At 42.3% G+C, this 19,103-nt stretch overlaps 1 pseudogene; it reads right to left on the reverse strand.

Annotated features, from left to right (window-relative positions):
* Positions 1-13,487: 13,487 nt before the first annotated feature.
* Positions 13,488-19,103, reverse strand: part of LOC134445752 (zinc finger protein 345-like) — a 48,702-nt pseudogene continuing 43,086 nt past the window's right edge.

The raw sequence follows: 19,103 nt of genomic DNA on the forward strand, positions 1-19,103 counted from the left end.
AACGTGTGTCCTACCATATCAGCCACGGTAGGACCTCTGCATATTCTGTAAGGTTGACGAGCTGGTTGGTGTGACTCTGCATTTTCTGTAAGGTTGACGAGCTGGTTGGTGTGGCAGAGGCCACTCAAGGGTCAGCTGGGTTGTCCTTTGCTCATGTTGTGATGTTCTTGGTACAACCGTATCTCAGTCATTTTGAGAAGTTTTCACGAGAAAAAATGGGGGAATTAACTTTAAACTTCGTGGTGCATTCACGTTGTTGCCCGTTTTTCGTGGTTGGGCAACGCTTCCGCTGCCTATTCATTTGAATTTCCCTACTGAAATGACCGAGATAGGACTCCTTGGTAAGTGTTACATAATCCCAAGCATTTGGATAGGAATACAGTCACAGACTCTGCATATTCTGTAAGGTTGACGAGCTGGTTGGTGTGGCAGAGGCCACTCTAGGGGCCCGAAGCAAAAATTCAAAGAAATGAATATTTAAAACAAAAATCCCCACTACTTAATTGTGAGCTGTCATTTACCAACTATAGGCTTGGGGCCCCCAAGCGGCTGCCTGCCCAGTCAGGTGACAAGGTCTGGGTAGTGGACACCTCCCTGAAAAAAAGATAAGAGACCAGTCTGTCCAGTTCTGGAGAAACTTGGTGTGGCTCTCTGTCTGGCCATGCCTTGATCTTCTTCACACCTATCTTGCTGTTCATTTGGAATTAACATCCAAAACAGATTTCCAGAACTCCCTGGCAGTCTCGAGTCTCAGTGTCAGGTTTGTTGGGGTTTGAGTGTGTTTTCTCCTCCGTTGTCTCAAACTACTTGTGGTAGTGTGGAAGTACAGTTTTTAGTTTGGCCTGCTTTAAATATCTGGCATTTTTTCAACATGGACGCCATCTTGATTTTTTTATGTGGCAAACAGTCTACTCTGATCATGAGCAGTATTCTTGCAGCCGTTCATCCAGGTACTATTATCGCTAAGTAGTTAATTCGCATACATATTTGTTTGCTAGCTCAAGCACAGCTACCAATAAGTAGCCTACAGCATTGTTTTTTATAAACCCAGAGCTGGCATCACATGGACTACAAGAATAGGTGCTAGTTACACAGTAAGAATGTAGTGTTAATTCAATACTTAGACAGTAGCCTACTCTGGGACCAAATACACACTAGAACAAGATGTTAAATCATTGTTGATGTTAAAAAAAGATGTTAAAACTTTAAAGTGTTGAATTAACCCTGTATTTGTATTGTGTAACAGCAAGATAAAAGGACGAGGACACATTTGTATTTACCATCATGGAGCTTATTATAAAAGTTGACATTTTAGTATTACAGTCCATGTAGGCCTACATGTATGTGTTTGCTCTCAAAGTAGTATTCACAACCACATCTTCATTATACAATAAAATGTAAAAATGTTTGTTTTTGGGCAAGATAAATGTATGACTAAAAATTACATACCACTTTTTGTGAACGCTCCTTTTGCAGTGGAATAGATATGCTTCCATTTTCCTCCTTCATTCCAATAATCCTCTGGTTAGATCAGCTCCTTGACGTGGGTGTTCAACACCAACATGGGCCCAACAATTTCTCTTGAAAAGTGTGGTGATGTATAGTATCCCAGTTTGAAGGCTTTCCCACATGTTGCAGGATTGTACCGACACTGTACCACACCTATAGCCAGGTCACGCCCTCCTAGTGACACAACACCTTCTGCGTTGCTTGTAGTCAGGCCAAGAGCAATGCAAATGTTGTTTCTTATCTCCCGAAAAATCGGGACCTCCACCCACTTTGCCTGACACCAGTCAACCAGTAGCAAACCTAACGAGGTGGGTCAACCGTGCCGTTTGGGAAAAGTTAATTGTTATGCTCTTGGTCAGACCAAGTCTCGAAGAGATTTGAAAGTCGATGATAATCCTACGCAGGTGATGGCCCCAGGCCAGGGCCACTAACTGCTCTGGCAAGGCCCAGGACAAAGTCATCTAAAAGGACCCTCCCACCCCCACCCCCACCCAATACATACAATACGCTGTGCATTCCAATATGCAACCTTGCTTCCTCCACTTGTGCTTGTGGCCTCGCCCCGCCTCCTGGCCCTTCCTCCGTGGAGAAAACAATTAAGTTTCCCAGCTGTCAGCCTAGCCACAACAACTTTTGAGCGACTGTTTTTCATTCACCATTCCAATTGCAAATTAGAAAAAGACTTGACAATTGAGCTTTTGCAAGATATTGAAATATAATGCTGTGGTAAGTGATGTCATCATGACATATTACTTCCTGGTATGAGGCCACAAGCACAAGTGGAGGAAGCAGGGTCGCATATGGAATGCACCCACTGAGGCTGAGGACCTAATTCTCCGGGTCAGGGACAACTGACCCCTTTGTTCCACCCTGTCGGCATCCCTGAATGATCCCTGCATCTCCGCCCCACCTGTGTTGTCATTGGGTGAATTCCAATATGCATACTTCCGTCCTCCCTTGCCTGCTTGTGACCTCATGATGACGTCACTGACGACAGAAAATTAAATTTCTTACAAAAGCACAGTTCTAATGTCATTTCCTCATTTGCATTCGGGATGGTGAATGAAGAACAGTCCCCCAAAAGTTGTTGTGGCTGCGGGGAAACGTTATTGTTTTCTCCATGGAGGCGAGGCCACAAGCACAAGTGAATTTTGGAATTTTGGAATTCACCCAATTGCCTGATTGATACCGATCCCCGCCCATCAAGGCATTGCTACCTCAGACAAGTTCTACTTGTTCATTCAGACCTGAGGAGATTAACAGGGCTGGATTAAGACGGGCTGGGGCCCCTAGGCTACAGGTTGAGGAAGGGAGGCCCCCACAGAAGGCACATTTCTCTGAAAAATGACATAACCAGTTTCATAATTCTGAGCTAGAAATCAAGAATGACATATTTGCAGACAATTGTTTCAATACTGCATCTTGTCGCATCTTGCCCCCAATTTTGTATAGGTCCCTGCACTTTCTTGACCAGAGGTGTTTGTGGTCTGTGTGAGATCATGTGATATGACTTTGTTTTTGTTTGTTTTTTAAGTATGTTTTTTAGTAAGTATGTTTTGGGGGCTTTTGGGGCATTTATTATGACAGTGTGAGAGGTGACAGGAAGTGAGCAGAAGAGAGATATGGGGTAGGGCTGGGAAATAACCCTGTCCGGACTCAAACCGGGGTCCAAATGAGCATACAAGCCCAAATGTGGGGAGCTTAGCGTGTAGGACTTAGTGTTTTTTTTAATTGATTCCACAGCTCTGTCATTGATGACGAATGTACCTGGTAATTTTCAGTCTGCTCCCTCAATCAGATTCAGAAAGTTTCTTCCATCAATAGATTCAAGATTTCTTTTATTACATCTCATTATAGATTTGAAGCCTATAATAGAGTAAAATTATTGTGTTTTGTCCCCTCAAAAAGATAAATAAATGAGGTGTGTGTGTGTGTGTTAAAAAAAAGATATTCCACTAATATTCCCTCAATCTTATTTGTGCGTGGAAAGTGAAAAAAGTAAAAGTGTACTCAACTGCATAATGTATGTTGACATTTCTCAACACATTGGACATCGGTCCGATGGGTAAAACTGGGCCGATATTAACGCCTATGTTTTTTATATGTTAAGGTTCTTCATCTCATTGGTCCTGATATGTTTTTTTTACATTTTGAAAGACTGGACTTGACAGTGACTTCATTGTCATTGGTATCGGTTAACATCGGTTATCGGCCAAAACGGCAAAATCAATATCGGATATCAGTATCGGCCAAAACTTTCACATCAGTGCATCCCTTTGCACTCAACTGTAAGCCTACAGTGTCCCCATCAATGTTATGTGTGTGTTAACGTCACAGTTTAAATGAAATGTCAAATCCATATTTAATCATAGCCTGTGTTAATGTTAAATATTTAAGTGTATTAGGCCTATATTGATAAGGAATTTAGGATTTTCACAGATATCTGGCCACGGGGGACAGCTTTCTCGCCATCACTCTGAGCTACAGGGGTGGGCCCCTCTCCTGTTTCTCTCCTTCTCCTTCTTCGTTTCTTTCATATAGGTATCTCTGACTACGAGGACCTCCACCTATCCCTACAGGCTTTCTCTGATTAAAAATGACACATGAACACACCTTATGAGAACATGACCATGGTGCAGTTTTAATGTGTTTGCATACTGTGAGTTTGTGTCGTTTTTCAAAGACTAATGCAAAGGTAGCCTATTCATGAAGTATGATTACATTCCATCCGATTCTATAGGCCTACTCATGCAGTATTACTATATTTCAGTGACGTGCAGTGAAGGGTATGGTAGGGTAGGCAGTAAATATAGAATATACAGTATATATATTTATTATATGGTTGTGACGTCATCTGTCGAATGCTCCATTCATTTCAACGGGGCTCCCCAACGTTCGGACGTCTGTTATTTTTCGATAACGGACGGGTTGGTCTATAACAGACCGCTGTCAATGGCAACAATACTTTTCACTGCTAAAGCGACTTTTCAACAAGACTCTAATCAGCTGCTGTGATAGACAGCACCCGTTGTCCTGGCTACCGCTGTCAATGGCAACAAGACGTTCACTGCTAAAGCCACTGGCTTGTATACAAGTCAGTGGCTAAAGCGAATGTTTCATATCACTCCGCAGGGGGTCCGGTCTTTTGTCACTCTAATCAGCTGCTGTGATAGACAACACCTGTTGTCCTGGCTAGCCTACCTAGCTGTTGCCTAGCGGTGTTCCACAACGGCAATGTTTTGTTTTGCGCAGCAACAATCTTAACATTAAATATGTCTAAAGAAATGTCCCCGCATGTGTGAATCATTTAAGTATATCCATATAATAAGCGGGTTAACTTTCGGCGAGTCGGTCGCTTTGTGGAATAGCAGCACTTCAGAGAGAACAAGACCCCTCCGCTCCGCGTCGGGGTCTAAAGATTCTCTCTGTCGTGCTGCTATTCCACGGTAGCGACCTTCTCGCCGAACGTTAACCCTTACATATATATTTTTTAACGGTGGGTTCGGTCCTCCCCCAGAAAAAAATGTATTTCTTAGATGCAATTTCCTGCATTTTAACCAAATCTGGAGAGTCACTATCAGCTAAAAACTTTTACAAAAGACTAAAAACTTTGAACAAATAGTCCCCTTTCATGCAGATCTGAAATGTAACGTGTGTGTGTGTGTGTGTGTGTGTGTGTGTGTGTGTGTGTGTGTGTGTGTGTGTGTGTGTGTGTGTGTGTGTGTGAGTGAGTGAGAGAGAGAGGGGGGCCTTATGCCACAAGGTATGGTTTGAATAGGCAAATAGGCCTATTCACATAAACATGCTGATATGGTCTTTAATGTGCAACAAATTAGCATGTTTCTCTAAATACTGTAGGCTTAAATATAAAGTAGGCTATAAGATGCCATCAGTGCTTAACCACCACAGCTCTAATAACTAAATAAGTAAATAGGCTACACTATTTAGACATTTGGACATTGTCAGTAGACCTAAATCTGAAACAATAAGTGAAAACACAATTTCAATTTCTTGAAAAGGCCAGCTACACTTATTTGTTTTGCCAAATTGCCAAATTAGCTCCAGGACCCATACTTTGTACACCTTTAAGGACCTGTAGGCCTACATTTTACAATAATAATTTAGAAAGCTACAACATCACAACATTTTGGGGGAAAAGCTTTAACTTTTGGCTTTAGCAGTTGATTTTGTTGCTCTTCTGTTTATTCTGTTGCAAATGCCAGGGTGTTTCACATGGATGGAGGGTGGCACAGTGTAGCCTACTTTTGAAGATAAAATGTCTAGTTCACCAACTGTGAATCACACCATAGCATGTGAGGGGAAAACGATTTACATTTAGCAATAAACCAACCTAGGTAACAGCTCCTGCTTCACTGCCGCGTTTTGTGCTGCTAATCAAACACTCACAGACAAGGAGGAACGTAGGCAAGGGGGCGGGTTGCTTGCAAACATGACCCGTGCATTCAGACAGTATCGAGTAAACCAACGAAACCACTTCTGAGACTCATTCTTGTGCGTGATAGTATTCTCAAACACTTCAGCTACGGTTGTGCAAGGTGATTCAAATTAAGTCAATTTGTGAGTGCGGAAGCACTCCGAGAAACCATCCCCAGTCAATCGTCCTGTTCCACGTTATCTCGCACACCGCGCCTATAATGACTGGCTGCAGGCTTGCAGCCGGGTCAGTGGTGACGTCACCACTGACCTGCTCCGGGACCTGCTCCGGGACAGCGTTGACGTCACACGCGATGAAGTGGACGATGTGGCAGGTTCGCGTCCCCGAGGGGGAGTTGTGTTACTTTGGCAACTGAGATAGCAAGCTTGCACTGCACACAATGTGTTTTTATTATTATTATTATTATTATTATTATTTTCTTATGTAGGCCTATGCCTACATCGTCTTTCAGAAAAAGAAAAAAAAGGCCTCGGCTATCTTTGACAGACGGCCACGTCATGTGTCGTTAATCTTTAACTGCGCTCTGGTCTAGATATTTTCCATACACCACCGGCAACATTATAATGTTAGGAATGTGGCAGAAGTATGATAATACAACTCGTCCCCCTCGGGGACGCGAACCTCACATCGTCCACTTCATCGCTATCCCAAAGAAAACAAGACACAGACTTAACTCGCTGCGCTACGACGCCACTTATTGCTTTAGATTTGCCTTCCAAATTTCAACCACCAGCAAAGAGGTGTTTGCCTGTTTTAATGTTCCACGTGATAGCCTACTCTGTTAGTTGGCCTTTCGTTTCTTTCCCGGCACACACTTATAACATTACGTGGTGTTGTGTCGTAATAAACACTCGTAGGTATAATAACTGTACGTTTATTAAAGCAGATGAAAAGGTAAGTATGAGAGCGTGGCTTCACTCTCAGAGTCAGCACTGTACTACTACTCTGGTGATACAGTAGACAACGCATCTATGTAGGCACAGGCTCCACCTAGTGGACTGGTTGCATATAACACATTGCATATACCACACGTGGTGTATCAATAAACCACGAAAAATGCCATATAACCTCGAACAAAACAAATGTTACAGAGTACAGACAGCCTTTCAGCGAAACAAGCCTTTAGCAAACTGAAGGGCGACTACTCCACGCAACGTGTTGCACATGCGCAGAGCGGGGACACAGACCACAAAACATAACATTCGACATTAAGCAACATTATAGGCCTACGTGTTAAAAACATGTCTTCTCAATTTAAAGTCTGAATTTCAAAAGACGAGACCGAGGATCGGATTGTTTACATTTTAGCTTGATGTCGCGGTCTTGTAGGCCCACAGACTGTTGTGTGGCTCACGTGTGACGTCGACTCTGTCCCGCAGTTCAGCGGTGACGTCACCACTGACCCGGCTGCAAGCCTGCAGCCAGACCCCTCTCTTCAAAAGAACGCAGCTGCACTTGCTAACAGGCTCCACACAACTCTCGCATGGCGTAGTCATCATCATAATAAATTAGGAAAATGAAGTCATGTCGTACGCTCAAAAAACAATCTCGCGTCCATAATAACACACACACACGGTCTATTCATGTCCACCACAACCAATCTTCAATGTCAACACCCTGACAAACAAGTGACAACAAAAGGCACCACGAAAAAACTTGAGCATGTTCATGTTAAAAGGCTACCCACAGCATAATAATTAGATGAATCTTACCTTAAAGCAGAATCACAAGTAGGCTGTGTTTTTCATGCAAGCTAGTTCCATTAAAAGCCCGGGGTGGTTGACATGATGAAGACATTTTGTCCCAGTGTATTCAAACTACTTGAAGCTGCTACCCATCTGATGTTGAATATGTCCACAATGCAGCGATTGCAAACGGCTCAGCTGTCTGTCACTTGAACCGTCTTTCTTGCTACTTCTCAACATTTTTTAAAATAATAAAGACAAAAAGCCAAAAACTGCCATGTTTTCTTTCCGATACGGCTAGAGATTTGAACAAGCCTTGCTAGTTGTTGCTATCATAGCTGCCTGTAGGCAGAAATTGGCTACTACCTGAATTGTAACAATTTTTCATTTTGGGCGCTGTGATTGGCTCACATACTCCCGCCACATCCTAAAGGCTCTGCTTTTAGTCCCATTGACAAGCTATGTGACAACTTAATACGCATGCGCAAACTTATACATTGACAGCATTGAAGGCAGGCTAGGCAGAGGAAAAGCGAGCCTTACCGGCCTGCCTGGCTGGCATTCGAAAGCTCTGCTTTCACAGGTTAGAACTACCAGCAGCCTGTCTCTGCTACCAGCCGGGACTGCGCGTTGCCACGGCAACCTGCCCAAGCCTGAGCGCTTTGCTTCGTGCGATTACTTAGGTTTTTTGATCGTTGTCCTGCGTATACTGTACTTTAAACAGCTCTTATTATATGGTGTGACGTCATCGGTCGAATGCTCCATTCATTTCAACGGGGCTCCCCAACGTTCGCACGTCTGTTATTTTTCGATAACGGACGGGTTGGTCTATAACAGACCGCTGTCAATGGCAACAAGACTTTTCACTGCTAAAGCGACTTTTCAACAAGACTCTAATCAGCTGCTGTGATAGACAACACCTGTTGTCCTGGCTATACCTAGCTGTTGCCTAGCGGTGTTCCACAACGGCACTGTTTTGTTTTGCGCAGCAACAATCTTAACATTAAATAGGCCTAAAGAAATGTCCCCGCCATGTGTGAATCATTTAAGTATATCCATATAATAAGCGGGTTAACTTTCGGCGAGTCGGTCGCTTTGTGGAATAGCAGCACTTCAGAGAGAACAAGACCCCTCCGCTCCGCGTCGGGGTCTAAAGATTCTCTCTGTCGTGCTGCTATTCCACGGTAGCGACCTTCTCGCCGAACGTTAACACTTACATAATTTATGCTGAGACTTTTTTTAAATATATTTTTTTTAAAACACGTGTTAGTTTTTATTTTTAAGACATTTATCCCAGGGTATAGGCACTGCCTACCCTGCCTACCCTGACCGCACGTCTCTGCTATATTTACATTTTGACCCTTATTGTATTCACTGTATTTTTATGGCTGTATTTATTACTGCATTTATTATATTTTGCTTTACATACTTAGGCTACACATGGGCTGCACCTGAAAGCACCTGGGGCTGAACTACCAAGATTTGTATGATCATACTGTTCTAACAGTTAACCCAGATAAAAGACACCCACCAGGGACACCAACAATCTCTGCCAATTTATTCCAGGACTCGTTTTTCAGTGTGTTGTTCCTGTATGAGGTTGGGGACATATCGTAAATTCAGGCTGTCATCATGCTTTAGCGCAGGGGTGTCAAACGTACGGCCCGTGGGCCGCATCCAGCCCGTCAGAGGGTTCCATCCGACCCGGATGTAAAAAAAAAAAAAAAAAATTTTTTTTACACGTTTTTTTTTTTTTTTTGACGGTTGGCAATGAATGAATGAAGTCAAGGAAATTTTGCATAGGATTATCAGTATTGCACTGCTTTCTACATATTCAACACACCTAAAACGTGATGTACTGAACACTAATCCTCTGCTTTACATTTTTTTTTTTCGATGATGTTACTAATGCGGCCCGCTTGAGGTCCACATGGGTTGTATGCGGCCCCCGGACCAAAATGAGTTTGACACCCCTGCTTTAGCGTTTGTAGGCTATCGCACGCTAGTGCATACAGCGTGTTGGTGCGACGCATTTTTAAGTTAAAGCGTGCTCCTCAGCGTAACGGTAAAGCGCTTTCATGCACTTTTGACACATGACTAGGTTTGCACAGTTTTCCCGCCGTGTCGGCGATTTTGTTTTGTGCCCAAACCAAAACCACCCCTAAAACTAACCTGTCAGTAAAGCAATGTTTCTTCTGCTTTACTTTTACCAAGAACAGCGAGATTAGGCGAATTTCTACCTAAATTGTGCCTAAACCAAAACCATCCCTAAACCTAACTTGTCACAGGGCGTTGTGGAGCACGCTTTAACTTGGAAATGCGTATTGGACACACGTGATAATGGGATTAAAGTGTATATCGCAGGTTAACCACTACTTTGGATCAATGTGTACACACTGTATTCAATAAATGATCCCTCCAATAACGATATTAAACAACGATTTTTGTTGTTTGTTGTGGCAAATGTGGGTTTCTAGATACGCCTATGCATGATGACATGTTGCTTAAATTATTGGAGAGCCCTACTCCCCGACCGCGGTAATGAAATGCTCCTCCTCCATTGTCTTTTTTGTATGCTTTTATTGTTTCCCACAAAGCATCATATTTCATTACAAAAATCATATTATATTCATATCGAGGGTCATTTCACATGAAATCAGACGGTTTGGGACGCGACCGATCCGGATTTCAATCATACTTGGTGTGCCTTTTTAGTAGCAAGGTAGCACCCCAGAACTGCATTGGTTTGAATCTGACACTAATATTAAGGGAGAAACAGACTAGGAAAGGTTCACATGTGAGGGTAGGACACTATACATTCAGCCTTGAATATATCAGTCAGTGTTAGTCACAAAAAGATGCCTGTGGTGTTATTTGAAAGCTCCTTTCTGGCTCTACATATTACACAATCAGCTTGGAATACAACAACTCTCAGAATATGAATTATGATAAATTGAAAAATTAAAAATTGAATATCTAAAAAAACTACATTTTAAAATGGCCAGTTCCTTGTCCAAACGTAGCCGGCAATGTCATTAGCAACACCTCAAATGCTGGTGTTCGGTTCTTTATTCATTTCAGAGAGAATTTGACTCATAAATATGGCATCATACAGACCACTTACTAATAATATGGTAATACCATAGTAGGATCACATGACAAAACAAAAACAAAACAAAAATGGTCAGTTTCCATGGTCCCAGGTTTCAGAAACTAAGGCAGATGTCCATTTATACACACCAAATGATGATATGTGAATGTTTGAACATTCCTTCTCTGTGTACCTGTGTCATCTTCCCTTTACCGTACTTTAAAGAGATAATCAATGGCTACACTCTCATTTTGTACTCTACCAGTGCATTTGAAGCAGCAGCTGTGTTTTTTGTAGATAATGTATAAGTATGTCCCGTTGCAGTTGCAGGTTCCACTACCAGAAGCGCATCCTGATGATCCATGACAAGTCTATCTGGTATGAAGGGAAAAGTGAAGGATGGAGATGGTCCATGAGGATGCAGGAAGTTCAGTTTCACCTCTCCAGTGCTCGGCATACATTCCTCAACACATGCTAGCCACCAGTTGCCATCATATACAGCTACAACATACCCTTTGATGCTTGAAAATGTAACACATTCCTTTACTGAGCTCACTCTTTCAACTCTGCTTTCTCTGAATGCTGAAAATGGCCTAACTTCCACTGTGTCCATTGACAATGGGCAGAAGCTGTGTAGTTTTTGAGTACCTGGAATAGTTCTTGCCAATTCCAACCTTTTCAACAGGTTCTCAGCTTCATGATGGTACATCTCTGTTGTGGCAAACTGGCAATGGATGTTCTTGAGAGAGATGCACCATCATGAAGCTGAGAACCTGTTGAAGAGGTTTGAATCTGCAAGAACTATTCCAGGTACTCAAAAACTACACAGCTTCTGCCCATTATCAATGGACATTAGGCCATTTTCCGCATTCAGACCCTCATATCATATTTCATTTCATCACGACCAAACTCCTGTAAATTCATTGGACAATGCATTGCGTTTGCCGTTCGCCACAATTTGCTTGAACTTTGAGGGGGCTATACTTTTTGGTTACGTGGCGCTATTCCGACATGTCGCTATTCCGACGTTAATGTCTATTGTTGGAATACAGACACGTTTTCCACCGTCCGCCGCTATTCCTACATGCTGCTATTCCGACATCCCTAACCTTAACCCTAAACCTAACACTAACCCCTAAAAAGTGTCGGAATAGCGGTATGTCGGAATACTCATGAACGGCGTGACGTTTTCCATGTGCGTTACGCCCATTTGTGGGGGAAAACAACCCATGCAAGTCAATTGGTGATGTTGGGGTTTAATAAACGTAAGATACGGACCTGTAGACTATCGTTGTTCACGCGCAACATGCCGAAAACGTGTTGTGTAGCCGGCTGTTCAAATAATATAGCCAAACAGCCGTGGCTGAAGCATGGAATGTGTTCATTTAGGCTAGCCGATTTAGCATGTAAGTCAATGAGACATTCGGTTTGTTTTCACCCATAAAGGGGCGTAACGCAAATTTAAGAGCAAAGTACCCGGATGGTCGTTCATGAGTATAGCGATTGCCCCCCATACTGTTTGACGTGCATCGACTGTCAAAGCCGCCGTGCAGCCGTCATCCCCGTCATCCCAGCAGCCTTTGCGAGGACGTCGACGTGAAAATAAATTGAATGTGTTTGCGTCAACGCAGTCGCCGGAAATATGACAACTGGCCCTATGGTTTGTCTCCTGTGTGAATGTATTGGTGTCGTCGTAAGTTCCCTCTCTGTGAAACACTTTCACCACACTGGTGGCAGACATAGGGCCTCTCCCCAGTGTGAATGCGTTGGTGTTTTTTGAGATCCCCGCCCTGTGAAAAACCTTTGCCACACTGCTGGCAGACATAGGGTCTCTGTCCCGTGTGTAGCGGCCTCCTGGCTGCCTCAGCTGGAGTCGCTTTGACGGGAGAGGTCCAGTTAAGTTCAGACGCGCGTTCTTATTTTTCAGTGCTCAAATTTATTTTCTTTCAGGTCTCTTTACGTTACAGATTTTCAGGTTTCTTCTCAAACTAACTAAATAACACTAAAGGGCGAAATGACACGGTCAAAAAACTGTTTCCCTTCCTACACCCACCGCCATCAGAAATCCAATTCAATACTGAGCCATCTGTGCTCCGGTTAGATAGGCGAGAGTAGGGAGGAACAGCCAATCAGAGCCCACTATAGCCCAAGCACCAGTGACGCTCCCAAATTCATAGTAAAGATACTAAATGTTGCGCAATTAATCATTATCACGATGCAGACATAAATCTAGATAACTATAATATCACCATAAAGTGAGGAAAATATAAAATATAGAAAAAATAGCAAAATGGCTCCAACACCGTGTGAACACGTTGATGTTGCTTAAAGGGCAACTCCTGCCAATTTCAATGTGCTGTTGTATTGCTCACGCTACCCTTGACTTGTCAGTACCCGGTGACGCCGCAGTTTTTGACTCAGCCCTTTCCGAGATATGAGCTTTTCTAATGGGGGCAACTTTTGTTTACATTTAAATAAAAAAACATTTTTATTTATTCCCAAAAACATCCAAAAGGTTATGCAACATCAGCAGACAGCTAGCAAACAGCGATACCTTTTGGGAAAATATTTGGAGTAGGCCTATGCTCATTTTTTAAAAAATGTAAACAAAAGTTGCCCCCATTAGAATAGCTCATATCTCGGAAAGGGATGGCCAAAAACTGCGGCGTCACCGGGTACTGACAAGTCAAGGGTAGCGTGAGCAATACAACAGCACATTGAAATTGGCAGGAGTTGCCCTTTAAGATCCCCTGCCCGTGAAAAAAAATTGCCACAATGCTGGCAGACATAGGGCCTTTCTCCTGTGTGAACACGTTGGTGTACTTTGACATTCCCTAACCTTGAAAAACGTTTGCTACAATGCTGGCAGACATAGGGCCTCTATCTTGTGTGAACGCGTTGGTGTCGTCTGAGATTCGCTACGTTTCTAAAACTTTTGCCACAATGCTGGCAGACATAGGGCCTCTCTCCAGTGTGAATGCGTTGGTGTACTTTGAGATTCCCTAACCCTGAAAAACTTTTGCCACAATGCTGGCAGACATAGGGCCTCTATCTTGTGTGAACGCGTTGGTGTCGTCTGAGATTCCTTACGTTTCTAAAACTTTTGACACAATGCTGGCAGACATAGGGCCTCTGTCCCGTGTGAAAGTGTTGGTGTTGTTTTAGATGCTCTGCCTGAGAAAAACTTTTGCCACAATGCTGGCAGACATAGGGCTTCTCTCCTGTGTGAACGCGTTGGTGTCGTCTGAGATTCCATACGTTTCTAAAACTTTTGCCACAATGCTGACAGACATAGGGCCTCTCTCCTGTGTGAACGCGTTGGTGTCCTCTGAGATTCCCTTCATCTCTAAAACTTTTGCCACAATGCTGGCAGACATAGGGCCTCTCTCCTGTGTGAACGCGTTGGTGTCGTCTGAGATTTCCTTAATCTCTAAAACTTTTGCCTCAATGATGGCGGACACAGGGCCTCTCTCCTGTGTGAATGTGTAGGTGTGCTTTGAGATTCCCTAACCATGAAAATTTTTTGCCACAATGCTGGCAGACATAGGGCCTCTCTCCTGTGTGAACGCGTTGGTGTTGTCTGAGATTCCCTTCATCTCTAAAACTTTTGCCACAATGCTGGCAGACATAGGGCCTCTCTCCTGTGTGAATGTGCTGGTGTCGTTTGAGACTCCCTGCCAGTGAAAAACTTTTGCTACAATGCTGGCAGACGTAGGGCCTCTCTCCTGTGTGAATGCGCTGGTGTCGTTTGAGACTCCCTGCCCGTGAAAATTTTTTGCTACAATGCTGGCAGACGTAGGGCCTCTCTCCTGTGTGAATGCGCTGGTGTCGTTTGAGACTCCCTGGATGTGAAAAACTTCTGCTACAATGCTGGCAGACGTAGGGCTTATCTCTTGTGTGAATGCGTTGGTGTCGTCTGAGAGCGTCTGCCTCTTTAAAACGTTTACTACAATCCTGGCAGGCATGGGGCCTTTCTCCTGAGTGGATGGGCTGGTGTTTTTTGAGATTCCATGTGTCTCTAAAACTTTTGTCACACTGGTGGCAGACACAGGACTTCTTTCCTGAGTGGACGAGCTGGTGTGCGGTCAGACTTGATGATGAAATGGATTTCGTTTCTGGCCCACCACGCAAAGCTAAAAAAAAAAAAGCAAATGAAGAGAAAATATGGTAACACTTTAGAAAAACAGGCCAATATAAGCATTTGTAAAGTATTAATACCACTTACTAAATATTGAACATATTATGAGCAAGATATTTGCAAATGTTTCTATATGAGTAATAAATACTATGTAAATAGCATTATAAAGTATTTATAACACTATGTATAACAAATTAAGAACAATAAGTAAAAAATGGACAAATAATCATATAGACACATTTGTAAATGTCTTGTTCATTAAGAAATAATATGTAAATAGTTTTATAAGTTATGTATAAAGCTGCTAGGTGTTTCGATATCAGGGGATATGGTTCCACTGTCTTATATTACGGGGTGCAAAAGGTTACAGATTCAGTCTAAAAAGTCATGCATCATTTGCAAGCCTGAGCCACAGATGGTAAGTAGAGAGGCACCGGATCCTGATTTTTAGGATCCTGCCGGATACCAAATCCACTGCTTAAGATCCTGCCGGATCCAGAACCGGATACCGGATCCTTCGAAAGGGTTGAAACACATAGCCTACTCTCACACGTGGGCCCTTTTTATTACGTTGGCTCAAACTATTTTTTAGACTCATTGGCTAGCTGCCACACTGCCTGCACTGGCCGCTTCCAAAGTTCTTTCAATCCATGCAGCAATTGGGATTGTGAACGACTGACTGAAAAACCTAGGATATTCTACCAACAGCCTTCTTCAAATCCATCTTACACCTAATATCACCAGATGTACTTCAGATCATCAACACCTCACTACAAACAGGCATATTCCCAGGCTGTCTGAAAGAAGCAGTTGTGAAACCCTTACTGAAAAAGAACAACCTGGATGCACTGGTACTAAACAACTATAGGCCCATATCCAATCTACCATTTATGGGTAAAATAATAGAGAAAATTGTTTTTAACCAATTAACTGCCTTTTTAATGTCTAATAGCTATTTTGATAAGTTTCAATCTGGTTTCCGTGCCTACCACAGCACTGAAACAGCTCTTATCAAAGTTATGAATGACATAAGATTGAATTCTGATGCTGGCAAATCATCCGTCTTGGTACTTCTTGATTTGAGTGCTGCTTTCGACACAGTTAATCATTCTATACTACTACATAGACTGGAACACTGGGTTGGCTTTACGGGCATAGTGATCGACTGGTTAAAATCGTACTTACAACAAAGAAGTTTTTTTGTCGCCATTGGAAGACATACTTCATCACCAATGTCTCTGGATTGTGGGGTCCCCCAGGGCTCCATTCTGGGACCACTACTGTTCAATCTGTATATGTTGCCACTGGGACACATTATCAAGAATAACTCCATAAATTACCATAGCTATGCGGATGATACCCAGCTCTACTTATCTATGTCCCCCAATGACTACACCCCCCTTGAATCACTCTATCATTGCATGGACCAAATTAACAAATGGATGTCTCACAATTTCCTCCAGCTGAACACAGAAAAAACTGAAGTAATTATATTTGGGAAAAGAGAGGAGAGACAAAAGATTGCTACTATCCTTGAAACGAAGGGACTGAAACCAAGGGAAACAGTTAAAAATCTTGGGGTCCTCATTGACAGTGACCTAAATTTCAACAGTCACATGAAAGCTATTACTAAGTCTGCATTTTATCACATAAAAAACGTCTCTAAATTTAGGGGCCTGATGTCTAAACATGATCTGGAGAAGCTAATACATGCCTTCATTTCTAGTAAAGTCGATTACTGTAACAGTCTGTTTACTGGCCTCCCAAATAAGACCATTAAACAGCTTCAACTGGTACAAAATACAGCTGCAAGGGTTCTTACAAAGACAAGGAAGTTTGACCACATTACTCCAATTTTAAGATTGCTGCATTGGCTCCCAGTAAGCTACAGAATTGATTTTAAGGCAATGCTACTTGTATTTAAATCATTAAATGGAATGGGACCCACATATCTACTGGATATGTTTCAGCTGTATGCACCGGCCAGGTCACTAAGGTCAACGGAGAAGAATTTGCTGGTGATTCCAAAAGTCAAAACAAAATGTGGAGAGGCAGCCTTTAGCTTCTATGCTTCAAAGCTTTGGAACCAGCTTCCAGATGACGTAAAAAATGCACCCACTATTGATAGCTTTAAATCTAGACTCAAGACAAAGCTGTTCTCAGATGCTTTTTTAAATTATTGAATGAAAAGACGGTAAAATAAGAGAAGTAAATAAGTAAAATAAGAATTGTTTTTCAAGGTTTTATGTTTATTTATGTTTTATTTTATTATTATTTTTACCTTGTTTTATCTTAATGTTTTAAGTGTTTTTTGACTCTAATTCATTTCCCTGTTTTCCTTTCATTTACATTTGTTAACTTTGTGAAGCACATTGAGTTGCACCTGTGTATGAAATGCGCAATATAAATAAACTTGCCTTGCCTTGCCTAGGCTAGAGATGCACCAGATTCTGATTTTTGGGTAACTGCCGGATACCGGATTCACTGCATAAGATCCTGCCGGATCCGGATCCTGTGAAAAATCCTATTATCCTGCCTGTCCTGAAGCCTGTGCATCTCTAGTGGTAAGTGGTAAGTGTTGCAATGCAGAGTTTATACAGTGTATTTTATGTATTATATGGCAATTGGACACACAATATAGCACAAATATCATTAGGTATTTCTTATTCATTTACAAACATTTGCAAATAGTTTAGTCTGAATAATTTTATGATTTAGGGCCAAAACATACCGAGGCGGAACGGAACGGTGGTGGGACGAACGCGGCCTTTCTGCTTAGTTTCGGCCGGCGTGTTTTTCTCTGCCTTTCACACTGACAGCGTCGGCGTGCGCGGCCAGTCCTGTTCAAAACCCTCCCCACAGCCAAAACTAGCATGCTACTCTGCAGTAGCGTAGGGACATAAGGGCCAGTGTGGACCAGTGCCACTATGATTGACAGCTGGCCCACGCTATTAGAAGTGTTGAGCATCAAGTTTAAAAATAAATAAATAAATAAAATAATAAGTGAAAGACACAGAAAAAAATCCAGAAACGAAATAAAACAGCCATTAACTATCTAAAACAACATCCTGCTTCAATGCAGTGGGCCTATGGCTGTCTTAGAACATTTTTGTTCATGCCCGATAGAATTACCAGTATTTTACTAGCTTAATTTTGATTAGCCAGCAGCAACGCACATTCGTGACTGTAAACAATCGCTTGAAGTCGCAGCAGGTTTTTGCTAGCCAGTGCTATGTTTTGCAGAAATGCTGTTGCTGCTGTCACAGACGTTTGTTTAGCATTCAACAGTTCTTTGCTAAGAATGACAATTAATGGATGACTTTACCCGATGGAATACTAAGGGATAATTGACGACACGGTGTGCGCATAACAGGAAAAATAATGCACACCTAGGTGGTGATACGGCCACGACGCGAAGCGGAGTGGCCGTTACAACTCGGTGTGCATTATTTTTCCTCGAGCATTACTTTTCCTTTTTGGGCTCGAGTCCTGTGTGTGTGGAACAGGAACAGCCTTCACCAACCGTGGTGATTGATGTTTGACGTAGCATCCCCTTTTAATATATGAGCAACAGCTTTTAATGTGTACAAACCCCAACTCCGATGAAGTTGGGACGTTTGGTAAACAGTGAAAAAAAACAAAATGCTATCATTTTCAAAACATTCAATCTATTCATTAGATGGAGAATAGTGAAAAGACAACATATTAAGTGTTAAAACTGAGAAAAAATATTGTTTTGGGGGACATATGTACTCATTTCTAATTTGATAAATCCAACACGTCTCAAAAGAGTTGGGACGGGGACAATAAATGGCAGCAAATGTCGAGGAAGACTAAAAACAAAACAAAAGACAACACTTAACAGTTAAATACATTAACCGATGAGATGATTTTATATAAAAAACAGTGTTAATTCCTATCTTGGACATGATTTCACCAGCTTAAATGGTGGGTGTATTCCTTGTCATGTTTTGCAATGTTTTCCTTTCTGTAGAGCTTACAGTGTGACAGGTCTTGACCAAAAACCCACCATTTTATCACCTGCTGGTCCTTATGATGGAGCCAAACTGTTAAAACAAAGTAGAGAATGCAATTTGACCTTACTATGTGGCAGTAATCGAAGATCTCCCTTCAAAATATAATGCATGAGTGGCTTTTCATGCTGTTTAAAACCCATTTATACCATTCAGCACTGTATTTAACTCTACAGATGAGTGAGAACAT

This window comes from Engraulis encrasicolus, chromosome 3 (assembly GCF_034702125.1).
Source record: "Engraulis encrasicolus isolate BLACKSEA-1 chromosome 3, IST_EnEncr_1.0, whole genome shotgun sequence".
NCBI lineage: Eukaryota > Metazoa > Chordata > Actinopteri > Clupeiformes > Engraulidae > Engraulis > Engraulis encrasicolus.